This window comes from Solanum stenotomum, chromosome 3, assembly GCF_019186545.1.
Source record: "Solanum stenotomum isolate F172 chromosome 3, ASM1918654v1, whole genome shotgun sequence".
Taxonomy (NCBI): Eukaryota; Viridiplantae; Streptophyta; class Magnoliopsida; order Solanales; family Solanaceae; genus Solanum; species Solanum stenotomum.
The window spans coordinates 52908086-52920746 of NC_064284.1; the positions used below are offsets into that span (position 1 = coordinate 52908086).

At 43.3% G+C, this 12661-nt stretch overlaps 1 non-coding gene across 1 annotated transcript; it reads right to left on the bottom strand.

The window, feature by feature from the left end:
* Positions 1-9280: 9280 nt before the first annotated feature.
* Positions 9281-9436, bottom strand: LOC125861062 (5.8S ribosomal RNA). The gene has a single exon (XR_007445932.1). It is a non-coding gene; the product is annotated as a 5.8S ribosomal RNA (ribosomal RNA).
* Positions 9437-12661: the final 3225 nt, after the last annotated feature.

Here is a 12661-nt window from a genome sequence, read left to right on the forward strand (position 1 = left end):
ACACTAGTTGATCCTATTGATGACCGAATTGATTCTTCTAGTAAGATCGATTTGTATCCACCTAGTGTTGGCACCTATGCATTGAATGCTAGCTCATTATTTTGTATTGATTGTGTTGATCAACCTGTTTGTAAGTGTAGTTCACTGGTTGAGGGTCCTTTTAATGTGATTACGAAACCTCAAGTTGGTGGCACTAATGAGAATGTTGATCATTTGACTAGAAGTGATTCTTTGAGCATATATACTATTGTGGAAGATCCAATTGCTTTCTTTGCTCATAGAGATCATGTGCTTGAAAATGCTTCGAAAACTGATGTGTTTTTCTGAGGGTGAACTTCCATGTGTTAACTCTTCCCTAGTGGTGGATTGCCCTCTTTAAGTACAATATCCAATTTGAATATGATGAAATCACTCCTAGTGATGTACCTAGTGGTGTGAATCATTAGAGCAGTATAGTTCTTGATAGTTATACTTGTGATAGTAACCCACTATGGTGTGAGACTTTCCCTCCCAAAGACGAAAATATCTTCTTGGAAAACGAGAGTACTCTTGTGAGGAAGAAATACGATGAGGAGGAAGGTGGTGTGTGTTTTTCCGTTACTTCTTCTTTTGAGCCTATTGTTAGTCATACACATGAAAACACCCTAGCGGAGGTTGATTTGTGAGACACCTTTCTCTATCAGTTGTTTACATATGATGATGCTCATGTTGTTGAGTGGAGTACGTTGTTGGAAGGAAAGAGTGCCAACTTGATAAATGTATGTTCACTTGATCCTAGTACATGGCTTGCCTTTCCATTTGACCCAGTAGTGGGCTATAGCCCTTGTGTTGGAATGTTTGGTCGAAGTGGCAGGCCAATGGTGGTTGACATTGTTAATTCCTTTCACTATTCAGGAAGCCCGTCATGAGGTTTTACCATCCAGTTGAAGAGCCTACATTGTGTGTAGGGAAGAATAGCCTCCTAGTCCCCTTTTCTATTTCTTACCCTAAGAATGATTTTGTTGAATGTGCATCTCATGGGGGTAGGAGATATTTGCCAAGATAAGGTGAAGTTTGTACCTTCCTTCACTATCTCTTTGCATATGATGAAATCCCTAGTTGGATTAAATGTGCATTGCATGTGGATCAGGGAGTCATTGTGTTCTATATTTGTTGGTATGATCTAGTTCTGTGGACATCCAATTATTTTGATCCCGGTGAATGCATGAAAGTATATGAACTGGTGGGAGTATCTTCTTTTGGGTGGTACTACCATGTTGTTGAGAAGAATAACTATTGTCCTTGTTCTCCATCTGTGGGCTTAATAGCCATGACAATAGAGGATGTTTGGTTGTTTCTTGAGTTAGAGTCTCCTCGGTTAACTGTTTTAAGTACTAACCTTTGTACAACCCATTATGATAAGAGGATAAGCTGCTTGCTTATGATCTATATGGTTTTACAACGTTTGGATTCGAGGACTCACTTTTATCTACTTGAATATGATGATACTCATACTTGTGTGGGTTGCATATCTTATGTTAGTAGTGGTTTAAATTGGGCAAATGAAAGTCTCCTTGACTCGATGCTATACGATCCTTTTCCATTTGACCCCAGTGTCGTCCGTAACTTTGTAGTAACACCTTATGTCGTTTGCATGATTCTTCTATGGTGTTGTTATTTGATCCAATGTACTTGAATGATTTATGTTTACCAATTTGGGTGGGGAATACTTATGTACTTGAACCTACTCATGAATTGGGAATGATTACTCTATTCAAGTTATCTAGTGCATTGGATGGGATCTTAACTTAGGTCAACACTACTTATGCCTTCGCACTTAGGTACGAGAGTCTTCTTTTGCTTCTTGACATAAGGGAGGCCTTGTGCTTATTTGGATGTGGAACCAATGAGGACTTACATATGAAGTTGTTTAAGTGTATTCTTTCCTTCGCTCTACCCATTTGTCAATGTTTCTTAGCCAAGTATCTATTGCTTTGATGGATTACAAACCCTTCCTTGGTTGATATTTTTGACGCTTGGTTATATGTTAAATTTGTTCATCCTTGGCATGGTGATGAAATTGTTATTGCTAACGCTAACCCTCATGCCATGAATATCTTTGTACTGTGTGCTTCCCCTATGGTTTTGCATGGTATGGATTCGAGGACGAATCCTTTTCAAGAAGGGGAGAATAATGCAATATAGATTGCCCCCAAACCATTCATTCACAAATTTCAACGTATTGATGGATCATTCTCAAGTATGGAGGTTCGTAGGCTTGGGAAATGCTCTTTCAAAGATCTCCCAGATGAGCAACACCCTGTGTGTATGATAGATTGGAGCGTGGGAGGTCCAACGAGACAAGCAGGAGCAACGGAAAGTGTTGCTCCATTCGACGAGGTGCCATCAACTTTGGCGATTCGCCAAACACATTTGGAGAGGGTTCCAGGATCGTCGACTGATTCAGTGGGCTGCAGAGAAAAACTACCTATTTGGCGACCATGGAGGAAATTCGGCGCATCGCCCTATGAACCCCAGACAGCCGAAAGTTACAGCAAGCCATTCAAGGAGAAGCCAATGAGCAGGGTTTCTCGCCGAACCCATTTGGCGGATCGCCGAGCCATTTGGCGAGCCCGAATTGGCTCACCAATTTTCGGGTCACAATTGGGCCCATCTATTTAATAATGCCTAACACTATAAATAGGCCTTTAGGGTTTCTCTTTAGACGAAGACTATTTTGAATATTGATGAATGATAAATTTAACTCCTTGTGTGAGTGTTGAAAGCTTGGTAAGCTTTTGTTGAACATTGTTTAGAAACGAGGGTTGCTTGGGATATCAACTCCCTTGAGGTCTTCGTAAGAGTTAGGTGCTTGATTGTGGATTAATCAATTGAGGTATTTAGGTTTAATATACCTTTAGGTTGATTTTGATTTCCTTTTCTTGTGTCTATCTATATATCCAGATTTGGTACTTGTTAGGATCTATATTGGAGATTATTGGATTTAATACATTCTTTAGTTGCCATTTCTTTCTTATCTTGTGTTTCTTCTTCTAACTTTCTTTTGTTTCTGCTGTTATCATCGTTTCTCTTGCGAGAATCGTATCATTTGGAATCTGAGTCGAGTCTAGCTTCGTTCCTACGAATCTAGTCTTGGTGTTTTGTTACAAAAAAAATCTGGTTATTTTCGGTTTTGAGAATTTGCTGAAATGGTTTTCTTAGATCTGAGTCGTGTTTCAGTTTCTAAAGTTAGATTAGTGTTCCCTAACCTATTTCGAGTCTAGGCCTGAGATTTAAAAGGGTTTGGTTCACTTTTGAAGGAACCACCATAGGATGTTGAAGAAGCTTTGAAGAAGACAAAGTGGGTTTTGAAATCTGGAAGTTTTGGCAAGGAATTGAGTGCTAAAAAGTTTTGGCGTTTGTTCCCTATATCAAGGAGAGCATTCGCCTAAAGTTTCGTGAAATTCTGAGCTAAAAGTCTTCGAGGTTTTATTTTAGGTCTACATAGTGTTCTTGAAGTTCTTAAAGAACATTCAAATCTTCAAGAAGGGAATATTTGAAAAAGAAGGAATTTGATTCAAAAAAGGAAAAAAGAGAAAGTGTTAAAGTGTTTGTCAAAAGAGAATTTACCAAAAAAGGGTAAATACAAAAGGCCAAGGAAGAGGGGAGGACCACCAAGGTTAAATTTTCGGAACCTTGCAGTTGCAGCTTATGGAATTTGGGTGAATCCCAACTTGGATCGCACATTCCACTCGGCGCCTCCCCCTTTGGGCATCTAGGTCGCCAAGTTGGACCTTATTTTGGTGAAGACACTGGAAATTTTGGTGAGCTAATCCCTGGTCACCGAACCCATTCGACGCATCGCCGAACTTCCATCCACTTCCACCCACATCGACGGGTTAGAACGTCGGCCTTTCCCCTCTTCGGCCTTCAAAGTTCTCATTTGGATATTTGCTACTACCACCAAGATCTGCACCGACAACTGCTCCGCCCAATCTCACGCCCATGGTTTTAAAGCGACCGCCACACCCTCCTACTCATCGGGGCCTGGCACTTGCCCCGATGGTCAGGTGTAGGTCGCGCGCTTAAGCGCAATCCATTTTTGGGGCTAGTTGATTCGGCAGGAGAGTTATTACACACTCCTTAGCGGATTTCGACTTCCATGACCACCGTCCTGTTTTCTTAATCGACCAACACCCTTTGTGGGATCTAGGTTAGTGCGCAGTTTGGCACCGTAACTCAGTTTCCGATTCATCCCGCATCGCCAATTTTGCTTACCAAAAATGTCCCACTTGGAGCTCTTGATTCCGTAGCGCGGCACAACAAAGCAGTCGCACCATCCTACCAATTTAAAGTTTGAGAATAGGTCAAGGGTATTGCTCCCCCAAGGTCTCTAATCATTGGCTCTACCAGATAGAAATCGTACTCGAGCCCACTTATCCTGAGGGAAACTTCGGAAGGAACCAGCTACTAGACGGTTCAATTAGTCTTTCGCCCCTATACCTAAGTCAGACGAATTATTTACACGTTAATATCGCTGCAGGCATCCATCAGAGTTTCCTCTGGCTTCGCCCCACTCAGGCATTCACCATCTTTCGGGTCCCGACAGGTATGCTGACACTCGAACCCTTCTCTAAAGATCAATGTCGGTCGGTGGTGCACCTCTCACAGGGATCCAACCAATCAGCTTCCTTACGCCTTACGTGTTTACTCACCCGTTTACTCACACACATGTCAAACTCCTTTGTCTGTGTTTCAAGATGGGTCGAATGAGGAGCCCACAAGCCAGCGTCCCTAGGGCGCAGATGCCGAAGCACGCTAGAGGCGCACGATCCCTACCATAATCGAGGAGACGGCGTTCCACGAGAGTATCGAGAGCCCGGGCTTTGGTCGCCCCCCTTCCAATCCACGCTGTTCCACGCCACGAGTCGATCGGTGAACCGGCTCTTCACCGTTCCACGTCCCACCGAGGCGCACCTCCAGCCCCGATCCGCTTCCCTCTCTACAATTTCAAGCACTCTCTGACTCTCTTTTCAAAGTCCTTTTAATCTTTCCCTTGCAGTACTTGTTCGCTATCGGTCTCTCACCCGTATTTAGCCTGGGATGGAATTCACCGCCCGATTTGGGCTGCATTCCCAAACAACCTGACTCGTACACAGCGCCTCGTGGTGCGACAGGGTCCGAACACAACGGGGATCTCACCCTCTCTGGTGCCCCCTTCCAGGGGACTTGGGCCCGGTCCGCCGCTGAGGACGCTTCACCAGACTACAATTTGGACGAAGGAGCCGCCCGATTCTAAGGCTGGGTTATTCCGGGTTCACTCGCCGTTACTAAGGAAATCCTTGAAATTTTATTTTCCTCCGCTTATTGATATGCGGAGTAATTATGAACCCTATAGACCATCTCCATGGGGGTGGTAAAGGGAGAGCCCCAATTGGTAGAAAATGTAATAGCCCGTATTATGCATATGCTTATTCTATTCTTGTGATACTTGACATAGCCTTATAGTATAAGTGAGGGAGCATATTTCTTATGTTATTAGCATTGGTTTAAACTAGCTCGGAAGGTGATGTAATGTCTTGCACGTTGCAGTATGTGTACTGCAAGTTATAACTCCTACGGAAGTATTTAAACTCGAGACGGGAAGTGGTAATTGAGCTTAAAGTTGAAAGTTAAGTGCTAAGTTATAGAAAAAGAGATTAATAATTAGAGAATGGAATAAAATAGGTGAGTTTCTTGCTTGACTTAACTAAGCTAGTAGGTGACAAATAGGTGCATCACCTACTTTGACTTATTGACCAGTCCAAAGAACCAAGTAGGTGCATCACCTACTTGAGCTATATGGATCTAGTTAAAAAGGCCAAGGTTTATGGATCAGATTTGGGCCTATGCTAATGGACTCACTTGAGGCGCAAACTATGTTAAATAAAACAAAATAAAATTAAAGCCCAACAGCCAAATCTGCCAAGGCCCAATATATTTAAGCCTAAGTGAAAGCTAGTAGGTGCATCACCTAGTTTGACCTTCTGAGCTGTTTGATATACATAAGCAGGTGCATCACCTACTTGACCAATTAGTGGCTGAAAATGAAGCTTTCTAGTGGATATTCTTAAAGTAGAAGAAAGCTCAATATAAAGATTTATTGGCTGCTATTCTCACTCATTTTAACACACATTATTGAGGATTAGCTCCAACTCTTTCTCTCTCTTTTCTCTTAAGGATTAAACAGCAGCCTTAAAGTTCTTCTAGGTTCTAGAAGAAACCCTCATCTCTGCAAGACATGGTAAGTGAAAACACTTATGGATTTAGCTTAATTCTCCCATGGATGATTAGGAAAACATGTTATTCACGCTCAAGTATAGGTATAAAGGCATAATATTTACAGAAGCTACCGCTCACTTCCTTGGTTATTAAGATACTTTTCTCTTCTTCTTTAGTTTAAGTGTGAAGGGAAGTTGAAGTTCTAGAGGAATTCAAGTTATAAGAAGAAGTTGCAGAAATTGAGGTAACGTGACTACTCCATTTTCTTCCTCCTTATGTATGAGTTTGGGTGAAGAATTATGGGTATGCTGTCATAAAGAACTCAAGGGGGTGGTGAGTTTAATAATTGGTTGTATGATAAAGAATAATTGAGGTTGCTTTATGTGTATTGTTGTTGGTGCAGTTTGGGTAATCTTGAAAAAGGATATATAATGTATGTATTGGTCAGAGAAGGAGGGTGTGGTGATACACATTGTTTTAAAGGTTGTATGGGCTCATTATCTGTAGAAGTTAGCTACTGTTTTACGAGGCTCACGGTGTGATAACTGCTAATTTAAATTTATCATGACTTATATTGTAGATTAAAACTTGAAAGGGGAGGTTTGTTCGCTATATCAAGGAAAGCATTCACCTAAAGTTTCGTGAATTTCCGAGCTAAAAATCTTCGGGGTTTTATTTTGGGTCTACATAGTGTTCTTGAAGTTCTTGAAGAACATTCAAATCTTTAAGAAGGGAATATTTGAAAAAGAAGGAGTTTGATTCCGAAAAGGAAGAAAGAGAAAGTGTTAAAGTGTTTGTGAAAAGATAATTTACCAAAAAAGGGTAAATACAAAAGGCCAAGGAAGATGGAGGACCACCAAGGTTAAATTTTTGGAAACTTGCAATTGCAGCTTGAGAAATTTGGGCGAATCCCGACTTGGATCGCCCATTCCACTCGGCGCCTCTCCCTTAGGGCAGCTAGGTCACCGAGTTGCACCTCATTTTGGTGAAGACACTGGAAATTTCGGCGAGCTTATCCATGGTTGCCGAACCCATTTGGTGCATCGCCAAGCTTCTACCCACTTCACCCACATCGACGGGTTAGGACATCGGCCTTTCCCCTCTTCGGCCTTCAAAGTTCTCATTTGAATATTTGCTACTACCACCAAGATCTTCATCGACGGCCGCTCCGCCCAAGCTCACGCCCAAGGCTCTGCAGCGACCTTCGCGCCCTCCTACTCATCAGGGCCTGGCACTTGCCCCGATGGCTGGGTGTAGGTCGCGCGCTTAAGCGTCATCCATTTTTGGGGCTAGTTGATTCGGCAGGTGAGTTGTTACACACTCCTTAGCGGATTTTGACTTCCATGACCACCGTCTTGTTGTCTTAATCATCCAACACCCTTTGTTGGGATCTAGGTTAGCGCGCAGTTTGGCACCGTAACCCAGCTTCCGGTTCATCCCGCATTCCCAGTTCTGCTCACCAAAAAAGGCCCACTTGGAGCTCTTGATTCTGTGGCGTGGCTCTAAAAAACAGTCGCGCCATCCTACCTATTTAAAGTTTGAGAGTGGGTCGAGGGTGTTGCGCCACCGATGCCTCTAATCATTGGCTTTACCCAATAGAACTCGCGCGCGAGCTCCAGCTATGCTGAGGGAAACTTTTGAGGGAACCAGCTACTAGACGGTTCGATTAGTCTTTTGCCCCTATACCCAACTCAGACGATTGATTTGCACGTTAGTCTCGCTGTGGGCCTCTACCAGAGTTTCCTCTGGCTTCTCCCCGCTCAGGCATAGTTCACCAAATTTCGAGTCCCGACAGGTATGCTCACATTCGAACCCTTCTCAGAAGATCAAGGTCGTTCGGTGGTGCACTCCTTAGGGGGATCCCACCAATCATCTTCCTTACGCCTTATGGGTTTACTCACCCCTTAACTCGCACACATGTCAGACTCCTTGGTCCGTGTTTCAAGACGAGTCGAATGGGGAGCCCACAGGACAGCTTCCGGAGCGCGCAGATGTCGAAGCACGCCAGAGGCGTGCATTGCTTACCATAATCAAGGAGACGGCATTCCAGGGGCGTATCAAGATCCCGGGCTTTGGTCGCCCCTCCAATCCACGCTGGTCCACGCCCCAAGTCGATCGGTGGACCGGCTCTTCACCATTTCACATCCTACCGGGGATCATCACCAGGCCCCATCCACTTCCCTCCCGACAATTTCAAGCACTCTTTGACTCTCTTTTCAAAGTCCTTTTCATCTTTCCCTCGCGGTACTTGTTCGCTATCGGTCTCTCGCCCGTATTTAGCCTTGGACGGAATTCACCGCCCGATTTGGGCTGCATTCCCAAACAACCCGACTCGTAGACAGCGTCTCGTGGTGTGATAGGGTCAAGGCACAACGAGGCTCTCACCCTCTTTGGCACCCCCTTCCAGGGGACTTGGGCCCGATCCGCCGCTGAGGACGCTTCTCCATACTACAATTCAGACGACGGAGACGCCGAATTCTAAGGCTTGGTTGTTCCCGATTCACTCACCATTACTAAGGGAATCCTTGTAAGTTTCTTTTCTTCCGCTTATTGATATGCGGAGTAGTTATGAACCCTGTAGACCATCCTGATGGGAGTGCTGAAGGGAGACCCCCAATTGGTATAAAAAAAACCACAATCCCTTGTGGTTATCCTGCACTTGGAAGAAGAAGTAGAAAAAGGAATAAATATAGTAATAATTTAATTCTTCGTCGCCGTAGTAAATAGGAGAGAAAATAGAATATAATTCTTCATTTTTACAAAAACTTTACAAAAAGAAATAGGAGTAAGCTACTCAGCGGGCAATCCCGCTTGACATGAGGTCGTGGTCAGAGCGCGTAGGTGCAATCAGGGTCTGGGAGTCCGGACGCACGATGGGTTGTAGCCGCGACAACAAGAGAGAGTTGAGTTTAAACCACCACTTGCCGCGATGTCTGTCGATATGGACTCACATTTAGGCCAACCGAGTGCTCGTGGCGCATAGGATGTCAAATTTTGCCCCGCGCTGTGCCTTGTGGCGTGCGGCGGATGACGGGATGCGTGACTCCCAGGCAGACGTGCCCTCGGCCTAATGGCTTCGGGCGCAACTTGCGTTCAATGACTCGATGGTTTACGAGATTCTGCAATTAACACCAAGTATCGCATTTCACTATGTTCTTCATCGATGCGAGATCCGAGATATCCATTGCTGAGAGTCATTTGTGTTAAAAGAGCAGCGCACTTCCCCCCGCATGCTCCGTGAATGGGGCTCGAGGTGAGGGCTGTCAATTTTAGTATTTCTTGGCGCTTTTTGCATCAGAGTTGATGATCGCCAAATGAGCATGCAAGTTCAGGACGGGAGGGGCCACAACGAGCGCGCGTCGCTCCTAAGTGTTCAAAATGTGTTCGCGGGTCGTTCTGCTTTGCAGGTTTCGACAATGATCCTTCTGCAGGTTCACCTACGGAAACCTTGTTACAAATTCTCCTTCCTATAAATGATAAGGTTCAATGGACTTCTCGCGACGTCGCGGGAAACGAACGGCCCACGTCGCCACGATCCAAACATTTCACCAGATCATTCAATCAGTAGGAGCGACGGGCGGTGTGTACAAAGGGCATGAACGTAGTCAACGCGAGATGATGACTCGCGCTTACTAGGAATTCCTCATTGAAGACCAACAATTGCAATGATCTATCCCCATCACGATGAAATTTGAAATATTACCCGGACCATAGAGGGATGTAAGATTACCGAAGGGGAAAGAGTCTCTTTCACACACAGCAAATACTATGAGGAGGTTGGGTGTGATATAATGCCCAAGGCTTCTTGTCACTTACGTTTTGGAACCAATTCATTTGCTGAACATAGGGTCCCAAACGAGCAGAATGGGTACAAGTGTGTTGTGGATCATTGAGGAACACCTCTATTTCCTTTTCCTAAAGTGAAAAGTGAGAGACAAAAGATTGAGAGGAGTGAAGGAAAGCAAGGTGGCAACCTTAGAGTGGAAAAAGGAGAGCTTGAGAGGAATGAAATGAGAGGGTTGCGACAATCTCAATCTAACATTTATGTTCATCCTTCACTTTGTAAGGATTCTTATGTGGGTACAAGCGTAATGAATGTAGAAACACAAGTTCCAGCCAAGAGCCTACAGTCGAAAGTGTGATGGATGCACTAATGGAATGTTCCAACATCCAAGGTAAAAAAGATCTCTCTTGCGGGCGTCAAGGTACTATTAATCTGAACACTTTTAACATTACAAATGAACAAAGTGTGAATTTTAGCTTGTCTTTATGTGAGCCTATTGATTCTTTACCATGTGTTGATAATGTGCTTGTTGAGAATGTGGATACACTAGTTGATCCTATTGATGACCGAATTGATTCTTCTAGTAAGATCGATTTGTGTCCACCTAGTGTTGACACCTATGCTTTGAATGCTAGCTCATTATTTTGTATTGATTGTGTTGATCAACCTGTTTGTAAGTGTAGTTCACTGGTTGAGGGTCCTTGTAATGTGATTACGGAACCTCAAGTTGGTGGCACTAATGAGAATGTTGATCATCTGACTAGAAGTGATTCTTTGAGCATATATACTATTGTGGAAGATCCAATTGCTTGCTTTTCTCATAGAGATCATGTGCTTGAAAATGCTTCGAAAATTGATGTGTATTTCTGAGGGTGAACTTGCATGTGTTAACTTTTTCCTAGTGGTGGATTGCCCTCTTTAAGTACAATATCCAATTTGAATATGATGAAATCACTCCTAGTGATGTACCTAGTGGTGTGAATCATTAGAGCAGTATAGTTCTTGATAGTTATACTTGTGATAGTAACCCACTGTGGTGTGAGGCTTTCCCCCCCAAAGATGAAAATCTCTTCTTGGAAGATGAGAGTACTCTTGTGGGGAAGGAATGTGATGAGGAGGAAGGTGGTGTGTGTTTTTCCGTTACTTCTTCTTTTGGGTGTGTTTCACTCCTTGATAGTATGACCAATGCTTTTGAGCCTATTGGTAGTCATACACATGAAAACACCCTAGAGGAGGTTGATCTGTGAGACACCTTTCTCTATCACTTGTTTACATATGATGATGCTCATGTTGTTGAGTAGAGTACGTTGTTGGAAGGAAAGTGTGCCAACTTGATAAACGGATGTGCACTTGATCCTAGTACATGGCTTGCCTTTCCATTTGACCCAGTAGTGGGCTACAGCCCTTGTGTTGGAATGTTTGGTCGAAGTGGCAGGCCAATGGTGGTTGACATTGTAAATTCCTTTCCCTATTCAGGAAGCCCGTCTTGAGGTTTTACCATCCACTTGAAGAGCCTACATTGTGTGTAGGGAAGGATAGCCTCCTAGACCCCTTTTCTATTTCTTACCCTAGGCATGATTTTGTTGAATGTGAATCTCATGGGGGTAGGAGATATTTGCCAAGATAAGGTGAAGTTTGTACCTTCTTTTACTATCTCTTTGCATATGATGAAATCCCTAGTTGGATTAAATGTGCATTGCATGTGGATCAGGGAGTCATTGTGTTCTACATTTGTTGGTATGATCCGGTTCTGTGGACTTCCAATTATTTTGATCCCGGTGAATGCATGAAAGTATTTGAACTAGTGGGAGTATCTTCTTTTGGGTGGTACTACCATGTTGTTAAGAAGAATAACTATTGTCCTTGTTCTCCATTTGTGGGCTTAATAGCCATGACAATAGAGGATGTTTGGTTGTTCCTTGAGTTAGAGTCTCCTCGGTTAAATGTTTTAAGTACTAACCTTTGTACTACCCATCATGTTAAGAGGATAAGCTGCTTTCTTCTGTTCTATATGGTTTTACAAGGTTTGGATTCGAGGACTCACTTTTATCTACTTGCATATGATGATACTCATACTTCTGTGGGTTGCATATCTTATGTTAGTAGTGGTTTAAATTGGGCAAATGAGAATCTCTTTGACTCGATGTTATACGATCCTTTTCCATTTGACCCCAGTGTCGTCCTTAACTGTGCTGAATGTGGTAGTAACACCTTATGTCGTTTGCATGATTCTTCTGTGGTGTTGTTATTTTATCCAATGTACTTGAATGATTTATGTTTACCAATTTGGGTGGGGAATACTTATGTACTTGGACCTAATCATGAATTGGGAATGATTACTCTATTGAAGTTATCTAGTGCATTGGATGGGATCTTAACTTAGGTCAACACTACTTATGCCTTCTGTAACGACCCTAAAAATGAACTAGTGAAACTAGAGCCTCACATGTGAGTTTGGAGTTGAGAACTTGATGAAATGATGAGGAATGACCATGACGTCCGGAAACTAGTCATTTGAACTAGTGAGTTGTAAGGGTCAACTTTAGATGGTCATATCTTTTAGCTCAAAATGAATTAGGTGGACCTTTACCTATCCAATTAAAGGTCTTTGAGTCCTCTTTCCAACGCCACTCAGTT